This window comes from Bos mutus, chromosome 4, assembly GCF_027580195.1.
Source record: "Bos mutus isolate GX-2022 chromosome 4, NWIPB_WYAK_1.1, whole genome shotgun sequence".
Lineage (NCBI taxonomy): Eukaryota > Metazoa > Chordata > Mammalia > Artiodactyla > Bovidae > Bos > Bos mutus.
The window spans coordinates 62,130,558-62,156,405 of NC_091620.1; the positions used below are offsets into that span (position 1 = coordinate 62,130,558).

General features: G+C 39.2%; 1 protein-coding gene across 6 annotated transcripts in view; it reads right to left on the minus strand.

Moving 5' to 3' along the window:
* IMMP2L (inner mitochondrial membrane peptidase subunit 2) overlaps window positions 1-25,848 on the minus strand; it is a 949,675-nt gene that overhangs the window by 755,009 nt on the left and 168,818 nt on the right. The window lies entirely within an intron of this gene.

Genomic DNA, 25,848 nt, shown 5'->3' on the forward strand with positions numbered 1-25,848 from the left:
ATCATGCAACCACTGTCCATCACCTACCATACTATTTGAGCTCCCTGCACACACCATGTGGTAACTGTGCACAGTGCTAACCCTGGCTGGAATACCCTTGCCCTATTGATTCTCTGGTTAATTCTTAACCATCCTTTAAGGCCCGACTCAGGCACCTGCTCCTCCAGGAAGCCTGCCTGTGTGCCCACACACACACACACACAATGGGTAAAGTTTATTTGTTTTGTACTCTCACATCACTTTTTATATTCAAATAATCTGTCTCCCTAAATAGACAATAACCTCCTCCAAGGACTAATAAAATTAATGGCATGAAACAGGTGGTGAAGATAGAGTCAAAATGAATAAAATGAAATTTAATTCTTAATCATAGCACTGTAATAGCTGTTGCAATTAGCATATTTGTTTTTCTCCACTCTTACGCTCCAGTATTTTTATGGCATCTGATAGACTAAAAACCAATACATAACAATTTTAAAAAAATAATATACCTCAATTCTTTTTTATCAACTCAGAAGGGTTTGAAAATATATATACAGAACACGGCTATGTGTCTTCAACAAAACCACATAATTTGTCTTAGTTACAGTTTCTTTTTTTTTTTCTTTTTTTGGCAATATCGCATGGTTTCGTACCTCCTCAACCACAGATTGAACCCAGCCCCGGCAACGAAAGCACTGAGTCATACTTACCACATCAATGCCAGGGAATTCCCAACTTTTTGTATTGATTAAACAATAATTGCAAGATCATATTAGATAGGAAGTATCAAATTAGGATGAAATGTGTAAATATACATGTATCTATGTATATATTTAGATAAACTTTAAAAAATGTATATATTTATATAAACTATAAATATTGTATACATAGCATTTATTTCTATTAAAAGTCATATCCAATATATCAAATCCTACTCGTTACAATGCTAAAACAACAAGAAATTGCTCAAGAAACAGATAAACTTTAAATGAGAAGGTCCTAACCTTTGTACTGCTGAACGTTAAATATGTAATTTAGTATAATATTAATATCCTGGAGTGACATTTACACAATTCTTTATTTCTTTAGTTCCCTGTACTTCAAGATGGATGTAGAGAATTAAGTGATTATGTGAAACTATTAAGCTTCTAAAACACAATCTGCTATAATGAGTATTTCATTTGTTGAAAACACCTCACGTTCATCCTTTTCAATACCTGCCTGAGACAGGTATCAATACTGATCCAGTTCATTTCATCACACACTAGCAGCTATTGGATGTCCTACAACATGGCGGCCAATCCTGACACTCATGAGGAAAAGTGTCTCAAATACATGAAGGACTATAAAAAACACAAAGAGAATGAAAATGTCATAGATTTTGAAGGATGTATCTTAAGTCAGAGAAACTCAATAAATAACCACTTGGCTTAAAGACAAAAGAAGAATCTCCAACTGATTTAAAAACCACAATTAATCAACTTAGAAAGACAATAAACCTAGCACCCAGATTCCACATTCCGTTTCTCACTCAAGAACCATAGCTCCTTGGAGAAAGAGCTGATTCCAGGGATGCGCAGCAAAGGTACACAAGGAGGAGCCTGGAGCATCTTGTTATACCAGAAAGTAAAGAAATACTCAAAAAGTGAGAAGACGTGTCACAGGGACTAAAGATTATAGATCACTGGGGGAGAAACAGGGAAAACATAAAGATAGAAATGGGAAAGAAAGGTTGACAGAACCTTTCAAAAGGCTGACAGAATGCTGAGAGCTGACTGATGTGGATTGCTGCTGGCACTGGATGTTATCATTTTACAACCTCAACAGTAACACTGGGTTCAGGCAAGAATTATCAATAGAGGCCAAGTCAAGAGGAGAAGTTTTTTTATTAGGAACAGGATATATGTATGGCCTCAGAATATGTCCCCAAAACCTACTCACCAGCAACAAGGGGAGAAATTGGACAATACCCTGAACGAACACTGAGTGCTCCCAGACGTAACATCTGGAAAGGAAATATCACTTTTGTAACATTCTGTCTGAGAATGTGAAACCTGAAACTAAATTGTGAGAAAACATCAGACTTAAATGGGGATCATTCTATTAAAAAAAAAAAAAAAAAACAGATAGAACTCTGTATTTTTCAAATATGTCAATGATATAAAAAGAGAAAAAAGCACTAAGAATTGTTTCAGACTATAAAGAGACATGACAACCAAATGCAGTATGTGTCCCTATACTGGATCTTGTACAAGAGAAAAGAACAAATATTTACAAAGTACATTATCAGGTGCACTAACAAAATTCAAATATAGTAAGTTAGATAAAAACTAATATTATGCTATTTTGGTAATATTAAAATATACCTCATTCTTAGGAAATGACATTGAAATAATTAACAGTAAAGGAAGGCAATGATATCTCCAACTTATTCTCAAAAGATTCTGAAGAAAAACATGAATGTAAATGCCCACTCTGTATGTGTGTGTACAGTGTATACATAAATATCGTTAAACACAGATGTATTCAGAAGTTCTCTGTACTACCCTTGCGACTTTGTGTAATTTAAAATGATTTCCAAATCAAAAGCTTTCTTAAAAAACAAAAGCAGAAGAATGATAAACACATAGTCCAAACAACATGAGAGGCAGAAGAATCAGACAGGGGAATCAGATAGGTGGACGTGAAGTGTAATATCTTCCATGACAGATGCATGACTGTTTTCTTATTACTATGTTTTGTAACTACATATATGTTACTTATTCTCACATGTGTAAAGTAGCATATTACAAAGCAGAATAAAGGTACAATAAAGCTCTTTAAGTTATTTTAATAGTTCAAAACTACTATAAGAATATGAGGAACAAAGTCCAAGCTTGCTGCTAAGTTGCTTCAGTCATGTCCGACTCTTTGCTACCCTATCGACTGTAGGCCACCAGGCTCCTCTGTCAATGGGGGTTCTCCAGGCAAGAATACTGGAGTGGTTTGCCATTTCCTTCTCCAAACTTGGTAGAAGAAGTAAATGAAATGGAGACTACAAAGACAACAGAAAATATAAATGAAACTGAGATAGGTACTTGAGAAGGTAAATAAAATTGGCAAACCTTTATCTAGCCTCACCAAGACAAAAAGAGAAGGGGCTCAAATTAACAGAATTAGAAATAAAAGAGAAGTTACAACTGATACCACAGAAATACATAGGCACTTAAGAAACTTTATAAATTGTATGCCAAAAGTTGAACCTAGAAGAAGTAGACAAATTACTAGAAACATACAATCTTCCCAGACTGAATCATGAAGAAATAGCAAATCTGAATAGACCAATTACTAGTAAAGAGATTGAAACAGTAATCAAAAACCTCTTCTCCCTTCTTACTGCTAAAACCAGATAGCACCATGAATTCAAAATCATGTCTTTGAATTCCAAATATTCAAAGAAGATTTAATACCTGTCCTTATCAAACTCTTCACAAAATTTAAGAGGAGGGAACACTTCCAAACTCATTTTAGGAGACCAGCATTATACTAATACCAAAACTAGACAAGGACACCACCAAAAAAGAAAACCTAACACAAGAACACCACTAAAAAATAACACAGATGAACATAGATATAAAAATCCTCAACAAAATATTAGCAAACTGAATTCAACAACATTCAAAGAGTCACACATTATGATTGAGAATTCTTTCAGGAATGCAAGGATGGTTCAACATAAGCACATCATTCAGTCTCTAAACCACATTAACAAAATGAAGGGTAATAGTCATATGGCCATCTCAATATATTCAGAAAAATTACAAAATTTTTTGTAATTTACAAAATTACAAAAATTACAAAATTTCACAAAATTCAACATTTATGATTTTAAAAAAGCTCTCAACAAAGTGACCATAAAGGGAATGTGTGTGTGTGTGTGCGCACACATGCGCATACACACACACACTAAGTCGCTCGGTCGTGTCTGACTCTGTGCAACCCTATGGACTGTAGTCTACCAGGCTTCTCTGTCTTGGGATTCTCCAGGCAAGGATCATGGATGTGGGTTGCCATGCCCTTCTCCACGGGATCTTCCTGACCCAGGGGTCGAACCCATGTCTTATGTCTGTTGCATTGGCAGGCAGGGTCTTTACCAATAGCACCACATGGGAACATACCTCAACATTCTAAAAGCTAATATATATATATATATATATATATATATATATATATATGACAAGCCTACAGATAACATCAAACTCAACAGTGAAAAAAATGAAAGCTTTTCCTCTAAGATCAAGAAAAAGAAAAGGATGTCCACTCTCATCACTTATTCCACACAGTTAGAAGTCCCAGTCAGAGCAATTAGGCCAGAAAAAGAAACAAAGGCATCCAAACTGGAAAGAAAGATGTGAAACTCTCACAACTTGCAGATGACACTATTTCAAATGTACAAAATCCTGAAGACTATACACACACAAATAACAACTGAGAATTAACAAATTCTTTAAGTTTCAGGGTATGAAATCAATTTAAAACATCTGTTGGAAGGGAACAAGATGGTGGAAGAGTAGGTGGTCGTGGAGTATATCTCTCTCCATGGATACATCAGAAATACACCATCAGACACAGAAGTGAATGCTGAAAACCAGCTGAGAGTAGACAAGAGTACCTGACCAGCGGAAAAGAATATATGGATCCATGAAAAACTCAGCAGGATGAAGGAACCAGGGGGGAAAACAGGAGTGTTAGTAGGACTGAACTCGCCCTAGTCGGATGGGGGAACTGAAGCAGGGGTCCGATCACTACATCAGGGCAATTGTCTGAGTCAGAGGAGAAACATTTAAAGCTGAGAGTAAAACAGCTGATTTGTGGCAGCCTAAACAGAATGAGAATCAGATAGTCCTTGAGGCAGCCATACATACTCCAGACAGGCCACAGATGCCCTGGAAGGCACAGCGACTGGGAGCTGGAGTTTAGGGATTGTGGAGCAATCCCAGGGCGAGGGCTGCTCTTGACTATGGAGAGACAGATGGTGGGGATCTGAGAGAGGAGACTGTAGTGGGAAACATCTATGGAGGAAAGCCCAGCAACCATGAAAGCAAGATGATACTGCTGAGTCATATGTAGGGGGTGGAGCCATCAGCATAGCCTCTCTCTCCCCACGTGCCAGCACCGGCAGCTGAACAATAGAGAGGCTGGCCCATCAAATACCTGACGTACTTAACTACAGAATAGGACCCCAGTAAGGGTGCCATTTTAAGTGCCTGATGTGCCAATCTACAGAGTAGGACCCCAGCCAGGGGGCCCCTCTATGTGCCTGACACACCAAACAACAGAGAATAACTCCAGGCAAGGGAGCCCTCTAAGTACCTGAACAGGCGGAGCTACGGAGAAAGACCAGCCAAAGAGGCCTCTGATCACCACAAGAAGCTTGAAAAAAAGACTGATAGGGCCAAAGCTCCCATGGTGGAGGCAGTCCATGTCCCTGTACACTTGGTACCTCCAGAGTCCCCGCAAACCAAGCAGCTATGCCACCTTCATGCTCAACTCTCACTGGGGCAGAGCAGCTACAGGCAAAAAAAGTCTTGCATCTAGGCACACAGGGTCACTTCGGTCATGTCCAGCTCTTTGCAACCCTGTAGACTGTTGCTTGACAGGCTTCTCTGTCAGGGGGGTTCTCCAGGCAAGAATACTGCAGAGTACTGGGCCATACTGGTTACCATACTCTTCTTCAGCACTATATTTTCTGCTACCCTAGCTGACAACCCCGCTGAGTACCTGGTGCTGCCAGAATCCCTGCAACACAAGCAGCTGCACGACCTCCACAACTGGCCCTCACTGGGGCAGACCCAAGTCCTCCAGGCAGCCTTAGGAGCAAAGCCCAGTGGACCACCCACAGGCAGAGAAGGAAATAAAACCACAATTGGAACCCAGGGGCAGTGTGGCTACGGAAGAAGATCCAAAACCTTCCCACTGGCAGTAAAAGCTGCAGATTAAATCCACACTATCAACTAGGCAGACTCTGTGGCTATGGAATATATAAAAGGACATTGAGAGCTCCCACAAAAGAAAATGCACTAGTTCTGATAGCTGTGGACATTGGAGGCAAGAAAACACAGGAGTAGGACCAGATTAGAATGAGAACAGCCCCCACAGCAGGTCCAGAGATCAGCACATTGCTGGAGGGCATCCGAGGGAGGTGAGGTGGACTGTGACTCCCAGTAACGGAAAGGACACTGAGAGCAATGATTCAAGAAAAACATTTATTATTCTTACGTTTTGACTTGTTCTGTAGATTCTCTTGGATTTCTTTTACCTTTTTTCTTCCTTCTGTTGTAGTTGTTGACTATATTGGCACTATGAAATCTAATTAAGCTTTTGAGCTTTTATTTTTTTCAGTCATATTTTTTATTGTTGATATAAACCTCTGCCTCTATATTGGGCTTTTGCGGTTCTGTAGAGTTTTTTTTTTTTTTTCTCTTTAATTAAAAAAATTTTAACCTATTATTATTTTTTCTGCATTTAACTTTTGTTTGCTTTTCCTACTGTTCTTTACCCCTTGCAGTTAATCTTTAATGTATATAAATTTTCTTTACCTACCTCTATTTATCTTTGCATATCTATTCTTTCTTTCTTTCCTTTACCCTCAACATATTTGTTAGTGTTATCTTATTTTTTTCTTTCCTCTTCCCTCTTTTTTTTTTTTTTTATTAATAATTTTAATTTTTAAAACCTATTATATTTTTTCTACATTTATTCCTTTGTTTGACTTTCCTACTGTTCTTTTGCATTGCAGTTAACCTTTAATGTATATAAATCTTCATCTATCTCTAACTTTGCTTATCTATTCTTTTATTTCTTTCCTTTCTCCCCAACATATTTGTTAGTTGTGTTTTCATTGCTTTATTTCCCACTTGGCACCTTGCCTTAATTTTGTTTTCCAGTTTGTGCTTTAGTTAGTTTTGTTCTTAACTGGTAAATACGATTTTTTATTTCCTTTGTTCACCAGGTCAATCTATTGTACTTTACTTTTGTTGAGCTGTTTTGACTTTCTTTATGGGTGTATGCTGCTGCCACTGCTGCTAAGTCGCTTCAGTCATGTCTGATTCTGTGCGACCCCATAGATGGCAGCCAACGAGGCTCCTCTGTCCCTGGGATTCTCCAGCCAAGAACACTGCAGTGGGTTGCCAGTTCCTTCTCTAATGCATGAATGTGAAAAGTGAAAGTGAAGTCGCTCAGTCGTGTCCAACTCTTCGAGACCCCATGGACAGTAGCCTACCAGGCTCCTCCGCCCATGGCATTTTCCAGGCAAGAGTACTGGAGTAGGTTGCCATTTCCTTCTCCAAAACCACCATATGACTCAGAAATCCCACTCCTAGGCATATACCCTGAGGAAACCAAAATTGAAAAAGACACGTGTATCTCATTGTTCGTTGCAGGACAACTAAGTACCCACAATATGTCAGTGTTCTAGCACATGGAAGATGCCAGTGAATGTAATAGTCCAAAATCACATGACAATCACAGAAAATATCTATTGAATAACTTATAATTCAATAGATATTGAGTTATCTCTATATAATTTATTTGCTTTGTTGTCTCCTTGCTCACAATCATTTCCCTGTAAGTATGACATGTGTATTTAAAACAGTTAACACTGGTAAACAAAAGAAAAAACACAAACATTAACACAAAAAGAGAAATTGAAATGAAGATGAAGTATAGTTAGTAACACTGCCATCAAGATGATAGTTTCTCTAAATTCACATTCAATCAGTAAGCCTTAGCAACCTGACAAAAAAAGACAGTATGTTAATGAGCTCTCTAACCAATTTAGTAATACAGCCATCTTTTCTTCCTCATTTAAACTATTACATAGTTTCTTAAGAACTATGATATAACCAGGTAAGTTTTATTTAAAGATAAATAAAATCTGTATATGGCAAGCAAACATAAAAATCTACAATATCACTTTTTCAGATATTTCACTTCTCTATCTGGTATTTCTGGCTTTTAGACCATCTATGTCGTTACACAAGGTCTTTATTTAAGAATCATATTATCAGTTTTCAAAAACTGACTTATTCTTAGGTAAGTAATTTTAAAATTCAGGAATTGTCAGGCAGTTCCAGAAACTCAAGATTTTGTCAGAAGACAGGGAATTTGGATGGTGAGATAGGTGGAGGGTGTGGATGGCTGAAAGGATACAAGATGAGATAAGACCTGAATTGACCTGCCCTCAGAATACACAGTGAGGAGTCACAGGGCAACTCAGTTTGGACTCCTCTTCTGGGTCTGCTTCTTGCCTTTAGCAAACTACTAGTCCTTTAGTATGCCTCTTCCCATTATCTCATGGCAATGTTGTCTTTATGGCTGCTCTAGCCTCCTGGATTCTGCAGCCTACTTTCTCTTAGAAAATCTGAGTACTTCTATATCATTCTAATAACTGCATCCCTCCTATAAGGAGAAACGATCCTATAGGGGGTGTGGACAGTACACCCTGGAACAGAGTTCTCATGCACAGCCCCTTCCATGATGTGCCCTCTGCCTGCCGTCCTATAGTCAGTGGTCAGGATAATGGGGTCACAGGGTAAGACACATCACCTCATGGCAAATAAATGGGGAAAAAGAGGAAACAGCAACAAATTTTATTTTCCTGGGCTCCAAAATCACTGCAGACAGTGAGTGCAGCCATGAAATTGAAAGACACTTGCTTCTTGGAAGAAAAGCTATGACAAATCTAGACAGTGCATTAAAAAGCAGACATCACTTTGCCAACAAAGGTCTGTATAGTCAAAGATATGGTTTTTCCAGTAGTCATGTACGGATATAAGAACTGGACCACAAAGAAGGCTGAGTGCCAAAGAATTGATGCTTTTGAGCTGTGGTGCTGGAGAAGACTTGAGAGTCCCATGGACAGCAAGATCAAACCAGTCAATGCTAAAGGAAATCAACCCTGAATAACCACTGGAAGGACCAATGCTGAAGCTGAAGATCTAATACTTTGGCTACCTGATGTGAAGAGCAGACTCACTGGAAAAGACCCAGATGTTGGAAAAGATTGAGGGCAGGAACAGAAGGGGGAGACAGAGGATGAGATGGTTGGATGCCATCACTGACTCAATGGACATGAGTTTGGGCATACTCTGGGAGATACTGTAGGACAGGGAAGCCTGGTGTGTTGTGCTTCATGAGGTCACAAAGAGTCAGACATGACTTAGCAACTGAACAACAATGGTGAGGCAGACAACTTGGCCTTATATGCATAAGGCACCCTTCAGAAGATTATGGCACAGTAGGTACCTTGAAGTTTCTAAGAAAGACACAGCGTGACTGCTAGGCACCTTCAACGGACTATTCACTACATAAAGATACAGTCTCACCACAGAGACTGTATGTTCAGAGACTGAACCAGTCATGTTCACAAAGTAAGGCCACTTCTTTACAGAGACAGGAAACAAGTATATATACTTGAAATTTAAAATTCAAAAAAAACTGTGACGAAGTGGGTGTTTTTGAAAAAACAAACTCAGCCTGGGAAACTATTCTTTAAAGAAAAACAAAAACATAACATATAAACAGAGAAAACAAACTGTAAAATCACTATTTTTAAAGATGAGCCTGTCAGCATCAAATATGCACTGCAAAGTGGCATGTCTTAGATTTCAGCTACTCAGCCCCAACTGACAGTCTCCAAATTGTGCAGCTCAGAGTACATGAACAAACGGCCACACACTGGGTGAGAGCAGCCAGCCTGGCTGTCCCCCTGCTTCAGTGCTCCACTTTGACCAGTGAGGGGCAGCCAGCACTGCACAACTCCTAGCCAGAGGGCTCTGTCCTGGCCTCATGCATAAAAATTACAAGCCACTATAAAACTAAACAATGGGAACAACTATTACTGTCATTTGCTTTATAAGATTATTTTAATAAAGTAACGGAGGAATATAAAAGAAAAGGACACCCATCTCTTTTTCTGATGGCAGACAAGAAAAAACACATCTGTAAGGCGACATGCTTGGCTTACAGGGAAGCAGATACCAAAGAAGGCTTCCAAGAGCCATGGGAATGGGAGTTTGCAGACCTGGTCAAAGGCACTGATCATGACTCACATATACCTGTCCCAGGTCTAGTCTTCTCACTTATCTGTTAAAGATCCTTGGGGCTTTCATACTTGGGATAAGACATGACTTCCCTTCTCCTGGGCCTCCATAGCACAAATCGGTGGGAGGCCCAGCAATTCTAGACAGTAGTCCTTCCAGGGTGTACACAGCCATGGACAGGAAGGAAAACTGAGAACCTTCCTCCTCCTAAGCAGCATTCACATTTTTGGCAAATTTATCATCTCTGAGATCATCAAAACTAATCTTCTTATGTCCTTTATTCCCTCTTTTCATGAGCTCCCAAAGATGTCTCCGATTCTCAGGTCATCTCTATTCCCAAAAGGCCCCAAGGGTAGTGAGGCCACCCCAAGGTCACCAGGGACTCCTCATCCTTTATCTGAATGATTACTTTCCATGATTTCCAGTAATCTTTCCATGATGACTTGCAAATACAGTTGATAATAATGCATCAATATTTGCTCACCAATTACAACAAATGTTCCACGCTAATTCAGGTTGTTAGTAATAGGAGAAACTGCAAAGTGAGCACTGATGAAAGGTATATGGGAATTCTGTTCCTCCTGATCAATTTTTTGTAAACCTAAAACTGCTCTAAAAAATACAGTTTATTATTTTAAAATTGAATAAAGGCATAAACAGACCGTCTACCAGCTTTCAAATGATCACTGACATCATCATCTCTTCTGATAAGGTGTTTTTTTTTTTTTTTTAATACAAGCTAATTCTGTTTCATAAAGAAAATGGTGAGGGTGGGGACAGAGTAGCAGACAGATAAGGAAGCTGAAGCTGTATGTAACGTATCTCTTCTTCGCTACAAGTCTATCCAAGATGTATGAGTGAGGATGGCAAGAAACATGAGTTTTACATGACTACAAACAAATCAACAATAATTATGAGCCGTCAGAATTCCTAATCATTTTCATTTTCCTATTCAAATGTGGTGAGATCACGAAAATATTTTCACAAAAAGGTCATATATCTACACACTTAAGGTGAACACCTAGTCAGGACAAAAGTGAAAAATCAAGAGTTGATTTCCATCTGTTTTGTTACTTAATGAGGGAAGGGGCCTACAAAAGTATACAGGTTTCTCATCTTGGAGAATTAAGTGACTTCCCCCAAAACACTTAAAAGTGGTATGAATGGAAAAATTAAAAAAAAAAAAAAAAACACTAACTACAGAGGAAAAGAGATCAAAAGCTGCTGACAGAACAGTTGTTAAATAAGCATTTCTTAATAGTAACTGAAATTATATATCAGGGAAAGGAAAACAATAGATTTTCTATGAAAAGGAAAAACAAATCAGATGGTCAGAAAAGTTATTTGGATGGAGGGTGGGGGTATGGTATGCTGCAGAAAGGTTTGTACCACCTGCCCAGGAGCAGTGTTATGAGAACTAGATGAGACATTTATAAATATACTTGGAAAATGCCAGGTCGTAAAACTGTTAAAACTGAGGAAAATACTAAAGGAGAGAAAACTGGCTTTCAACGCTGTCAAATAAGGCAAGGCCGACAACGAACAACGAGGCTAGGATCACTTCCCTGGTCCCTTGGTGTTCCACATGTGGCCACATGAAAAAGTACACTGATATTTGTCCATTTTTCTTGACAACTTTGGTTATAAGCATTGCCTGGAAAATCCCATGGACGGAGGACCCTGGTAGGCTGCAGTCCATGGGGTCGCAAAGAGTTGGACACGACTGAGCGACTTCACTTTCTCTTTTCACTTTCATGCGTTGGAGAAGGAAATGGCAACCCACTCCAGTGTTCTTGCCTGGAGAATCCCAGGGACGGGGAAGCCTCTTGCCTGTCGGACACGACCAGTGACTTAGCATAGCATAGCAAGATGCTTATAGGAGAAGGCAATGGCACCCCAATCCAGTACTCTTTTGCCTGGAAAATCTCGTGGACAGGGAAGCCTGGTGGGCTGCCACCTATGGGGTCGCACAGAGTCGGACATGACTGAAGCGACTTAGCAGCAGTAGCATCGAGATGCTTATATGTTCCTCCAGGAGACAAACTGGTTAGTGAAGATTATGAACTAAAGGAAAATGCCTTCAAGAATGAGGTGATGAGGGTAGAATAAATCCTTACCCTGCCCCCAAGAAAGCTAAGAGCTGATTCCACTTATTCTATGCCAAATTAATTTCTCCTCTGCTGAGTAGTAGCTCATCAATCACTTACCTCCTAAGCATGAATGGAGATCTTGGGAAAATACATCAAATTCAAATGAACCCATTTTTAAAGTAAAAGGCACTCACATACCACAAGAATGGCTTATACTTTGAAAAACACTGCTTCGAATCAAATCGAAGTTACAAAATGCTTTTTTTTTTTTTTGTCCCCTATTCTTTTAATCATGAGGAAAAAAACCTTAATACCTCTTTCTCATTCTTGGCTTGCTCTGACTATTCCTACGTAAGTCTCAATAAAGACCTTGTTCCTGAACAAAACTAAACCCTTACCGTAGTTACTTCAAACTATTTAAAGCTTTGCTGCTGCTGCTGCTAAGTCGCTTCAGTCGTATCCAACTCTGTGCGAACCCATAGACAGCAGCCCACCAGGTTCTCCCATCCCTGGGATTCTCCAGGCAAGAACACTGGAGAGGGTTGCAATTTCCTTCTCTGATGCATGAAAGTAAAAAGTGAAAGTGAAGTTGTTCAGTCGTGTCCAGCCCTCAGCGACCCCATGGACTGCAGCCTTCCAGGCTCCTCCATCCATGGGATTCTCCAGACAAGAGTACTGGAGTGGGGTGCCATTGCCTTCTCCTTTAACTAAGCACAAAGCAGATCTTTTAAAATTGCTCACACGCTAGAATTTGACAGCATCATAAATGCCTATAAATGAATATTGAATAATGCAAATTGGTAACCAGTTGATAATGCATCTGTGTAAATCAAATGAACATTCATGTAATAAATTCACATCTGACCTTTTTAACCTTTCCCAGTATTGATCATTCTTTGGTGGATAAGGTCCTAAATGAGGCTAATGATACTTGTTAAAAAAATGGAAAGGAAACAAATGCATTCTACGGGAATGACTAAATAAAAGCATTAAAACTTGGTGATAAGAAGCCAGTTCCCCGGAGGAAAAAAAAATCCAACACTAGAAAAAAGTGACGGGACTTAACAACTTCACAAGATGAGCTTCACCAAGTCTATGCTAACTCCACATTTTTATTGCCCTTATATCTAACAATCATAACTCATCTGATGCACAACTTATCATCAGGCTCCTTGCATTTTTTCACAGTATTAAAGGCAAGAATGTCATTCATACACTTCTTATCAAATTAAAACCAAAGGACAGTCCAATCCTGAGAGTCAAACAAAGTAAGGACGTAAGTGAGATGGCTTTGGTCATAAATCAAAAGCTAATAGGGCCTGAACACATGAGTCTGACCCTTTAACAACATTCTCTCCCAGCTTGACAACTCAAGTGAGAAAAAGTGTAGGGGTTATCGCCTGTGCTAAGACACTGGATGCTACACTTGATATTAGCTGAAGCTATCACACTATTCAGAAAACTTTTTACATGAAATCAGGTAAAATTGTCACTGGACTTCCCTGATGGCTCAGTGGTAAAGAATCCGACTGCCAATGCAGGAGACACAGATTCGATCTCTGGGTCAGGGGATCCCCTGGAGAAGGAAATGGCAAACCACTCCAGAATTCTAGCCTGGGCATGCCATGGACAAAGGAGCCTGGTGGGCTACAGTTCCCAGATTCACAAAATAGTCAGACATGACTAAGCAACTGAACAACAAAAAAATTACCATTATCACCAAGACTAGACTTTTGTTATCTGAGAAATTATGAAGCTTTTACATCAGATACATTCAAATACAATGTCATGATCTATTAAGAAGACTTCAGTATTTCTGGTTAACATTTAAAATTCCTATCAGAGTTTTGCCTCTTTTATAACAAAGGTCATACATAGGAGGTTCTATCTCCCATCTACTCAGGTGGTACTGAGCAAGACATTCTTAACTCAATGATTAACTCAGCAGAACTTACAGGGTCAAACTGCAAGACTAATGTCCTATCTTCATGCACAACAAGACCATATTTGCCAACCATCACAAAGGAACAGGATTGTTGAGTGTTGCTGCAAAGAGTCGAGACAGGCCAAATGATAAAAGCTACCAGGAAACAAATGAAGGAACATCCAACAAAATAATGGCCTTGTGAGATGGTGAGATGTCTACCACCAAAAAAGTAGCTCTCCATCTACTTGCTTAAAATTTTGTCTTTTGGGCCTGGTATTCAACGGACTTATGCATGAAACTGGGGGTTAAGCCTGGAAATGTGCATTTCTAACAAACAGCTGATTCTGACGTAGGTAGAAAACAACATACAATCCAAACTAAAAAACCAGACCTTAGCAAACCTGTGGACATATTTATAATTTGGTCAAAAGCAACAGCTGATGGACTATAAGGTCCTTTTGATATTTAATCTTTGTTTCTACAAGATTAGGAAGACAAGTAAAACCACTGAGCCACCTGGAGATGCAAGAGATGCAGGTTCCATTCCTCGGTCAGGAAGATCCCCTGGAGAAGGAAATGACAACCCACTCTGGTATTCTTGCTTGGAAAATCCCATGGATAGAAGAGCTTGGAGGGGTATAGTCTATAGGGTCGCAAAGAGTTGGACATGACTGAGCGTGTCCTACACACACACCCACACACACAGCCAATAAGCAAATAAAAAAATACAAACATCATTAGTAATCAAAGCAATGCAAATCAAAATAACAATGAGATGGCACATCACACCCTCTAGGATAGTTCTACACCAAGACATTTAACATGTTAGAACTTGGAGAAATTTGAGTCTCCCTCCTTCATGGTAATAAGGGTGCAATTTGAAAAACAGCAGTTCCTCAAAAGCGAAAATGTAAGAATTATCATATGATCTAGTAATTTCACTCCTAGTAATAGACACAAGTCAACTGAAAATAAGTATTCAAACAAAAACTTCTACACAAATGTTTACAGCAATGTTTTTCATAAGAATCACAAGGTGGAAACAGTTCAAATGTCTATCAACTGATGAGTAGATAAACAGGATGTGGAATTATCCATATGATGGAATATTATTCAGCCGTAAATAGAAGTATTGACACATGCTACAACCTAATGAACCTTGAAAACATTATGATAAGCAAAGGAAGTGAATCACAAAGGACAATATGTTGCTTTAATTCTATTGATATAAAATGTTGGGACTATGTGAATCACAACAAACTGTGGAAAATTCTGAAAGAGATGGGAATACCAGACCACCTGACCTGCCTCTTGAGAAACCTATATGCAGGTCAGGAAGCAACAGTTAGAACTGGACATGGAACAACAGACTGGTCCAAATTGGGAAAGGAGTATGTCAAGGCTGTAGATTGTCACCCTGCTTATTTAACTTATACAGAGTACATTGTGAGAAATGCTGGGCTGGATGAAGCACAAACTGGAATCAAGATTGCCGGGAGAAATGTCAATAACCTCAGATATGCAGATGACACTACCCTTATGGCAGAAAGTGAAGAAGAACTAAAGAGCCTCTTGATGAAAGTGAAGGAGGAGAATGAAAAAGTTGGCTTAAAGCTCAACATTCAGAAAACTAAGATCATGGCATCTGGGCCCATCACTTCATGGCAAATGGATGGGGAAACAGTGGAAACAGCAACAGACTTTATTTGGTGGGGGGTGGTGGGGGGGGGCGCTCAACATCACTGCAGATGGTGACTGCAGCCATGAAATCAAAAGACTCTTACTCCTTGGAAGAAAAGTTATGACCAACCTAGACAGCATATTAAAAAGCAGAGACATTGCTTTGCCAACAAAGGTCCATCTAAGTCAAGGCTATGGTTTTTCCAGTGGTCATGTATGGATGTGAGAGTTGGACTATAAATAAAGCTGAGTGCAGAAGAATTGATGCTTTTGAACTGTGGTGTTGGAGCAGACTCTTGAGAGTCCCTGGGACTGCAAGGAGATCCAACCAGTCCATCCTAAAGGAGATCAGTCCTGAATATTTATTGGAAGAACTGATGCTTAAACTGAAACTCCAATACTTCGGCTACCTGATGCGAAGAACTGACTCATTTGAAGAGACCAATGTTGGGAAAGATTGAAGGCTGGAGGAGAAGGGGATGACAGATGGTTGGATGGCATCACTGACTCAATGGACATGAGTTTGAGTAAACTTCAGGAGTTCACGTTGGAAGGGAGGCCTGGCATGCTGCAGTCCATGGAGTCGCAGAGTCGAACACGACTGAGCAACTGAACTGAACTGAAAATGTTCAGAATAGAAAAATCTATAGACAGTATATTACTGGTTTCTAAGGGCAGAGGTGGGGGTGGCGTATTGATTATGGATGAGGGTAGTAGGGATTCTTTCATGGGTAATACAATATTGATTGTGTAGATGAACGCACAAATTCACATACTAAGTTACTGAATTATAAATTTCAAGTGGGTGAATCATATGGTATACAGATTAAATCTTGAGCTACTTTTTAAAAAGATTTATCTAAAATAATAAGGAAAACACCCCACCATGATGACCTCCATGCCCAGCACCATTTCCTTTAGAGAACTGCCACCACCCCCATTTCCTGTCATTCTAGTGGGCTGTCAACTGCAGGAAGTCCCCAAATGCCACTCTAGCCACAGTAGCTGCTCACAAATTTCTGTCACTTAACTCTGGAGTTGTTTCTATTTCTATACTTCCTAAAAGTTAGTCACACAGTCATGTCCTACTCTTTGCAATCCCGTGGACTGTAGCCCACCTCTGTCCATAGAATTCTCCAGGCAAGAGTACTGGAGTGGGTTGCCATTTCCTTCTCCAGGGGTAAGTGAAGTCGCTCAGTCGTGTCCAACTCTTTGCGACCCCATGGGCTGTAGCCTACCAGGCTCCTCTGTCCATGGGATTTTCCAGGCAATAGTCCTGGAGTGGATTGCCATTTCCTTCTCCAGGGGATCTTCCCAGCCCAAGGATTGAACCCAGATCTCCCACATTGTAGACAGACGCTTTACCGTCTGAGCCACGAGGGAAGGCATACTTCCTGAGGCTTACTTATTCAACTCTATTTCCAATTCTGTGATGTACTCACACTTTATCCAACAAACCCCCCAGGTTTCTATGCTTAAATAATCTTTCATTTTAGGTTGCTTGTAATCACAACACACTATTTGGTATATACTCTACATTCTTCCAGTGGTGCTAGTGGTAAAGAACCCACCTGCCAATGCAGGAGATGTAAGAGACTCGGGTTCAATCCCTGGGTTGGGAAGATCCCTTGGAGCAGGGCATGGCAACCCACCCCAGTATTCTTGCTTGGAAAATCCCATGACAGAGGAGCCTGGCAGGCTACGGTCCATAAGTCACAAAGAGTTGGAGATGACTGAAACAAATTAGCACCAGCACTAGCACCTACACTCTTCCATTCCCTTGTCTAGAAGTAATTTCATAAACAACTGACTATAGATCCTCACAACTTTTTCTATGGCTATACCATTACGTGTCCACCTATATAAACATGTCTTAACAGTGTAATAGTATGTATAGCATGATTACATGATAATTGATTTTGTCATTCTTTTACAAACAGTTCATTATCTTATTTATCCATTTTTCTTTTAGCATCAAGGGGAATAGGAAACATCCATCAAAAGTATATCTGGCTAAAATCCAATAAACATTTACTGAATATATTTGGTGGTTGGGGAAAAAATTTTTTTTCATACTTTTAGATGAGAGGAAGGTGAAAAAAAATTTCTAATCAATTTTTGTTTACAATCTAGTTTGACACAGAATATATAACAATTACAAAACAATTATGTATCAGCAAATAAGCAAAACTGCACAACAGTCATCTTGTACCAGTTGAAGTTATGCAAATTCAATTCAATTTTACTAAATATCAACTATGTAATGTTTTTCAGTCCTTCAGGGTGTCCAGAAAAATAGTTTAGTTTGGTATACTCATCCATTAATCAATATTTTGTAATTGTCATATACACAAAGATTGATAAAATTTCCAGCAAAATTAAATATGTTTAGGACAAAAACGTCCATGACTCTGACAATTATGATTATAAAAATCATCTACATTTTTTAGTACTTACTAACTCTTATTATCTCATTTATGTCTTCAATCAATCCTAGGAGGCAGGTATTGTTATTATAATCACCCAAGGGCATTATGATCACTTTAACTGGCAAATCTGAGATTCAAAGTCAAATCTTTCTATCACAAGAGTTCCTTTCTTAACCAATACTTCTGTAATATCGTAATGATTTTAACAACCAGCTGAAATATTGAACTGAAGAATTTTTATAATATTAAGTTACATTATGGAGAAGGCAATGGCCACCCACTCCAGTACTCTTGCCTGGAAAATCCCATGGATGGAGGAGCCTGGTAGGCTGCAGTCCATGGGGTCGCAAAGAGTTGGACACGACGGAGCAACTTCTTTCACTTTTCACTTCATGCATTAGAGAAGGAAATGGCAACCTACTCCAGTGTTCTTGCCTGGAGAATCCCAGGGATGGCGGAGCCTGGTGGGCTGCCGTCTATGGGGTGGCACAGAGTCAGACACAACTGAAGTGACTTAGCAGCAAGTTACATTAAAACATTTCTATTTACAAAAATCCTGCAAGCAACAAATTACTTTTCTGAATCAGCCAAAAAAAATTACTAAACCTGAGTTCTTTACTTCTTGGCACATGAGAAGTTACAATATCAATTTCTTCAGTATTATGATAAAGGCAAAATCAAACTAATTCAAGCTACATACTCAATAGACTTGTGATCTTTACACAGAAAACAGGTTAGTGTAGACTCTTAATGGTGTAATTATTGTCCATGAGAAATAGGTACACAGTTCCATAAAAATACAAAATAGTACAGAACACATTGTAATTACTGCATTTGTTACACAGTAAATCTTTCTATATTTATGCATATCTAATTGAAATGATATTTATCAAAAGGCTAATGACACCATTTTGAATCCCATTTACTAAAAGGCTAATGAGATAGTAGAATACAAGCTGTTTATTAACTGAAGAACAAGATATGTGACATCTGTACATAGTCAGAGAAAACTGAAATTAAAAATAAAGTATCTCATAAACCTTACAGTAAAGAAGTCGTATCAGAGATAAGAAAGACCATGTACAATGTCAGTTTCCCTTGTAAACTGATAAGTAAAGGCAAATTTATATTCTAGTCAAAGAACTTATGTAAGGAGAGTATATAAATTATATGTAATGAGACTATGTAATTATATATCCATTTTTTCAGGAATATCATTATTACAGGTATTTAAATATAAGTCATTTTTTTTAAATTGCAAGATAGGCCATAATGCTTACATGGTGAAATAAGAATTGCATATACTGCACTTTAAGACAACCTCATGTTAGATTACTGCACCTCAGAAATACCCTATTGATACCTCATGAGCCAAAAAGCAATTCCCTAATCATATGAATATAGTGGTAAGACACCATGCTGCTGCTGCTGCTAAGTCGCTTCAGTCATGTCCAACTCTATGCGACCCCATAGACGGCAGCCCACTAGGCTCCCCCACCCCTGGGATTCTCCAGGCAAGAGCACTGGAGTGGGTTGCCATTTCCTTCTCCAATGCATGAAAGTGAAAACGCTCAGTAGCGTCCAGCCCTCAGGGACCCTATGGACTGCAGCCCACCATGCTGAACAGCAAATAAAGTGCAGTCACTTTCTTGAATAATGGTGATACTAATGAATATATATCGCAACACTTTTCAGCTTCAAGAACAGAAAACTCCAGACACATCAAAATGGCACATATCAAACTCTAAATAACAAAATTATTTAACAGGTAATTGCAAACTCTCTGCTCATCAAATAAACAGGAACTCATTTTAAGATTAAGACAAGTAATAAGTCAGTTCAGGTTGAATTTTTAGATGAAAGAGCAATCATGAGCAACTTTCTAAGCCAGGATCTTGATTAGATTTTTTCCTAACATTAACAACAAGATTCATAAATACACAGTAAGTTTAAGCAAAAAACAAAATTCACATATATTTCAAGGAGCAACTGTTTTATATAAATAATTTATCATTACAAACTACCTGAATAAAAATCAAAAGTGAATTACCAGCAGTCAGTAAAAGTAACTCCCCAGCAAAAACTTCTGCGTATATTTCTCAACATGAAGTAACATGAAAGAATTCACTCATGGCTAATATATTTGTCAAGAAAAAAATGGTTTTTTATTACTGCACCTAAATAATTTGAAGGCACATCAACTGTAATTCGTGTGTTTTTTTTTTTGTTATCATTTATCCAGTGGTATATTTATCAGTTGTCATATCAAGGCTCTGCCAGGAGAGTTTTTAAACATTTATTAAGAAACACAGTCTATAGTCAAAATGAGATTATGCTTATTATCTTCAAAGAATCTGAAATAGCCTATTATATATTTATTGGCTCCTAGGACATGTTCCAGCCAGATAATGATCTTTTGTCAAAATAAGAGTGATCCAGTAATATGGTCCTCTTCACCCAGGCTGACAGCAACTCTCAGAAAGTAATCAAAGCAAAACTATTCACCTAAGTGCAAGTGACAGAACTAGCTCAAACTGCTTAGATTTTTACTTTTGTTTAAAATTTTAGCCCCTTGAAATGTAAGTGGAGCTAATGCACAGGTATTAAAAAGCAGCAGACTTATAATCAATACCTTCACTAACAGCTATTCCCCAGGCTATCTTAAATAGGAGCACTAGAGTTATGCAAGATGGAAAATACCCAATTAGGTTTTCCTGGACCAATTTAACTTGTCTAGTATTGAATATGTTGACAATAAATACGTCCACGCTCTTGAGTATGTGAGAGAAAAATCAGCTCTTTAATCACCAGTAACACTAGTCTAGAAACAAGCCATCTGGCTTATCTTTGATATACTCTGGGATTGTATCATTCTATCTTTTAAAACACCATGCGTAAATTGCTAACCTCAGAACAAACTTAAGTTCAGATCTCTTTACAAAAAAGTACAAGAAACTGTTTCAAGTATCTGAGAGTGATTCTAAGAGAAAGTCATCAACTGCTCTCCCTGCTAACCACTTTCAATAGTGCCAGAAACAGAGAACAAATCTGAGCTCCTTGTTCAGATACAAGCCAATAAGAGAAGCATATTTTCACCCAGATGCTTGTGTCACAGTCAGCCAGTACTGAAACACTGTACAAGCTGTTGTAGCTAGTTGATTTGGGTGGTTAAATATTGTCTTTGAACACATGTGAACAACTCTTTTGAACCTGAGTCATTCTCTTTCTCTTGCTCTCACTCTCTCTCTCTCTCTTGCCTGCAGTGCAGGAGACCTGGTTTCAATCCCTGGGTTGGGAATATCGCCTGGAGAAGGGAACAGCTACCCACTCCTGCATTCTTGCCTGGAGAATTCTACGGACAGAGGATCCTGGCAGGCGATGTTCCATGGGGTTCCAAAGAGTCAAATGTGACTGAGCGACTTTCACTTTCACTTTCTTTCATGTTATAAAGGACTCACTGGGCTCCTCTGGTCAATGGTAACTACAAATGTAGCTCCACAGGCCCGAGTAACTGAGCATACTTCTGTAAAGAATATGTTCTAAAGTCAAGGGCACAGAGTTATCACAAGCCAACTCAACTTCAGTCTACTCCACAGCCATTAACTTAACAGGTTCTAGGACAAGAAACCTCTGGGAAATGATTGTCGTTAAGCTCCATGAGGATTGGAGGGACAAGGAACCCTTCTGCCCCTCTAGGGTTCCCTGCCATGTACATGTGGAGTAGAGAATTAAGAACAAGTTCCATCCTCTCTGCCTAACACTTCAGCAGCTCCTTCCTGGGGAAAAATCACAGCTGCCACACTGAGTCACACTTTAAGCCTTCTGGGTGGAGTTACTGTTCCTTCAAGACAGGAACTCAGGTTCCCTCTTCCTCTACTCTTCCCATTTCTGGTGTTGAAGAGGTGCACATGCATGCCTGGGCTGAATCTGGACGTCTATGACTACTCTGCCTGATCACTTTGTGTAATTTTTTAAAAAATCTGATCTGGCCTTCGTCTCCTCTCTGCTCCAATTCTCCACCTACAACTGGGGAGGTAAGTGTGACTGAGGCTCCCTGGAACAGAAAACACAGTTTAGCCTTCAAATCCCTCACTGGAAAAGCCAGACATGGAAGGTTACCAAGCATTCATCCAGCTAGGAAGCAGCACTTCATTTCCCTGCTGGTGGGGAAACAAGTCATTGTTCAGTCCAGAACCCCACAGAAGGGCTAAAAGTGAAAGACAAAAACATCAAAATCCCACCTTGAAATCCCTTTATCCAAAAGCCCTCAGCAACAGGCAAAGGAAAATTTGCACCAAGTTTTTTTTCTCTTTTTTCATGTGTCTTGACCTCAGTCTGACCCTCCTGAAGTCCTCCCCGCTTCTACTACCACATGTTCAAATTCATGAATTTTCAATGTGTCATCTTCTCAAGGAAATCCTCCCAGCCTGCCCAGTTAGATTTAAGCATCACCGCCTCATCTATCCTCTCATGTACCTTATTTATATCTCCATTAAGCACTTTATTTTAATTAGTTATTTAAATATAGCTCCCCTACTAAATCAGCTGTGCATCTCTGGCCTTGAGCACATTGTCAAGGCTGGTCCCTGCTATAAGGCACACTCATCGCCTGTGAACTCCCACAGCACTTTGAGGGGCTCCTACTCGGCCCAGTAGCACTCGATCAGCACTATCCCCTCAACTCCTTTTCTTTTTTTTTTGGAAGAAATGGAGAGATTGGAAGGATTTTGTATCATAGATAAGCAATCTGAACTAATATGACTGCCCAACCAGGAAGAGCTAAAGGAGCAATGTTTTGTCTCAGCGGATCATAGCTCCATTTGGCCCAGAGCTATGGAAATTCTTAAATCATCAGGCTCAAAGGAAGATCCACAGAGAGCAGAAATCAGTCATGACTCAATGTGAATGAAGCACTAATGGAAAAATCAGGCAGGAGAGGCGGAAGGTTGGGTTTCTGGTGGCGGAGGAAGTCCTCAGTGACAAAATGACCTTGAGCAGAGACCTGAAAGGGGAGGAAGAGAACTGAGTGGGTGGTGTCCCAGTGTAAACTGTAACCAAATCTTGGATTTCTACTGCTTATACTCTTTAAACTAAATCAATTGTCTCTAGGAGAGGAAGATGCTGATGAGGAAAATAGCAGGAGAAAGAGCCCTGTTCTTGACATTCAGGGCACATTAGGAAAGCAGTTCCCAAACCCCCAACAAGACACAGAGCACTATCCCCCGCCCACCAGGGTCCTCAACCACAGAGGACCCTTTTTGGCAACCAAAAAGATGCCATGTAGGCATTTTCATTGACAGGAGTAGCAAACCACTCCAAACTGTAAAATGTTAAAATTGTAACTAGAGAATGTTTGATCTTTCGTTGCTGTTTTTAAAGGCTGATGTCCTAAGTGCTTTGTTATGGTTCCTATCATGCAAGTCATTTGACTCTACTCTGAGTTACTCAGCTGTCACAAGACAGGAAATGGGCTGCAATAAGAAGAGTTTATTCACAGCAGTGTGTCAGTTGCTCAGTCATGTCCAACTCTTTGCAACCCCACGGTCTATCCAAGATTTCTCTAGACAAGAATACTCGAGTAGGTTTCCATCCCCTTCTCCAGGGGATCTTCCCAACCCAGGTATCGAACCAGGGTGTCCTGCACTGAAGGCAGACCTTTTACCCTCTGAACTGCCAGGGAAAAGTACAAATACATGGTCCCATATCATGTCTTCACCCAAGGCAAGGTTTACCTTTCCCAGGGAACTATTTGTCTGGTCCAGTTAATCACTCCCTACCAATCACAAGTAAAATATCATTCAGAAAGATGAGGTAAAGGAGAAGATAACCTAACAATTTTTGCACACAATTACTAAGTGACTGGAAGTAATCACCTCTACAACAAATAAATCTTTGTGGCGTGAATGACATCTCCACGAGACTGTCCTTTCCTTTGACCAATTTGTTCCAGTTCTTAAAAATAACTTCTGATTTTAGGCTCTTATTTATTTACTTAATAAACTGAGCTGGATATTTATAATAAACCAAGTACTCAGGGTGATTAACTACTTAAAAATAATATGTGTGTGTGTACACACATTTACACAAAAACACACAGGTCTTATGTGACCTTCATTTGGGAATATTTTTATGCATGTCAATTATTTAGATTCAAGCATGAAGGTATGTTATATGTGTGTGAATGACTCTGTATCAGAGAGAAAGGCAGAAACAAAAAGAAGGGACTGGGATAAGAAGCAAGTAAAATTACACTAGATGAGGTCAGGAGAATGGAGACTCATAAGAAAATGCAAATATGTTTAAAGTGAAAGAATGAACTGAGCCTTCACTCACTTATCTTTCCTCTACAATCATACTGACTGTCCATCAACATGCCCGCATCCTGCATGCTCCCTATGTTCCTTACAGGTTAAACACAACCAAGACCTACCTCTAAAGCCACTTGCAAAAACATCGATCCCACCAACTTTTAGCTGACAAGTAATTATATTTTATCCTCCAAAAGAAAATCAGGCATAAAAACAGTCTCAAGAAAAATAAAAACTAGTATCCTTGCTTCACAAAAGAGACAAAAAGAAAAAGATTTAACCAAGAGAACACCTTCAGTTTCTGTCTTACCATCTATTAATTTTAATTTTGATTTTTCTTTTTATATTACAACATACCTATTCAAAACTAGAAGAATCCCTATATCCATATATTGCCCTGCAAAAAGAAAACACTATTATTTATATTTTTGTTCAAACACTGTAAGAATAAAAGAACTGTTTTTACAAGAGATGAGGTTCCTACAGATAACATTTACCCACAGGATCTGAGGCTTTTTTGTGACATAAAGTGCACAGTACTTTGAGGATGGTTACAGATGCAATGGCACAGAAAAGGCTTTTAACTTTGGCTCATTTCCTCTGACCACCATGCCTCCACTCTAAATTATAACCTCTCAAAGCTCCAGATCCTTTAAAACTAGCTTTTAAACTACCTTCCCTTGGTATCATTACAAAACAAGAATGCTTTCTTACTTGAAAATAAAAGCACAAAATTATTAGGACTCAGTAACTGTTCTCATTATTGCAAACCAATAAACAAGGCTCAAACATTTTTCCTAATAGCTGCTTCTTATTGAGCTGACAAGAAATAAATCCAAAAGAAACCAAAGAAAGATCTGCCTCTGCAATACAGATGGTTTCTTATTCAGAAACTATCTTTTATATCAGAAACCACTAGCGCAAATCCCACTGCTATCATTATCATCCACAACGGCAAGCTAAGCACTAAAACCCTGTCATTCATACTTTAGAATAATAATTTTAAAAATTAAATAATTTAAAAATTAAAAAAAAATAAGGACTTACTGTATTGCACAGGGAACTAGACTCCACATCCTATAATAACCCCATAATGTAAAAGAATCTGGAAAAAGTACATATAGGTATGTGTTCAGTTCAGTTCAGTTCAGTCGCTCAGACATGTCTGACTCTTTGCGACCCCATGAATCGCAGCACGCCAGGCCTCCCTGTTCATCACCAACTCCCAGAGTTCACTCAAACTCATTTCCATCGAGTCGGTGATGCCATCCAGCCATCTCATCCTCTGTCGTCCTCTTCTCCTCCTGCCCCCAATACCTCCCAGCATCAGAGTCTTTTCCAATGAGTCAA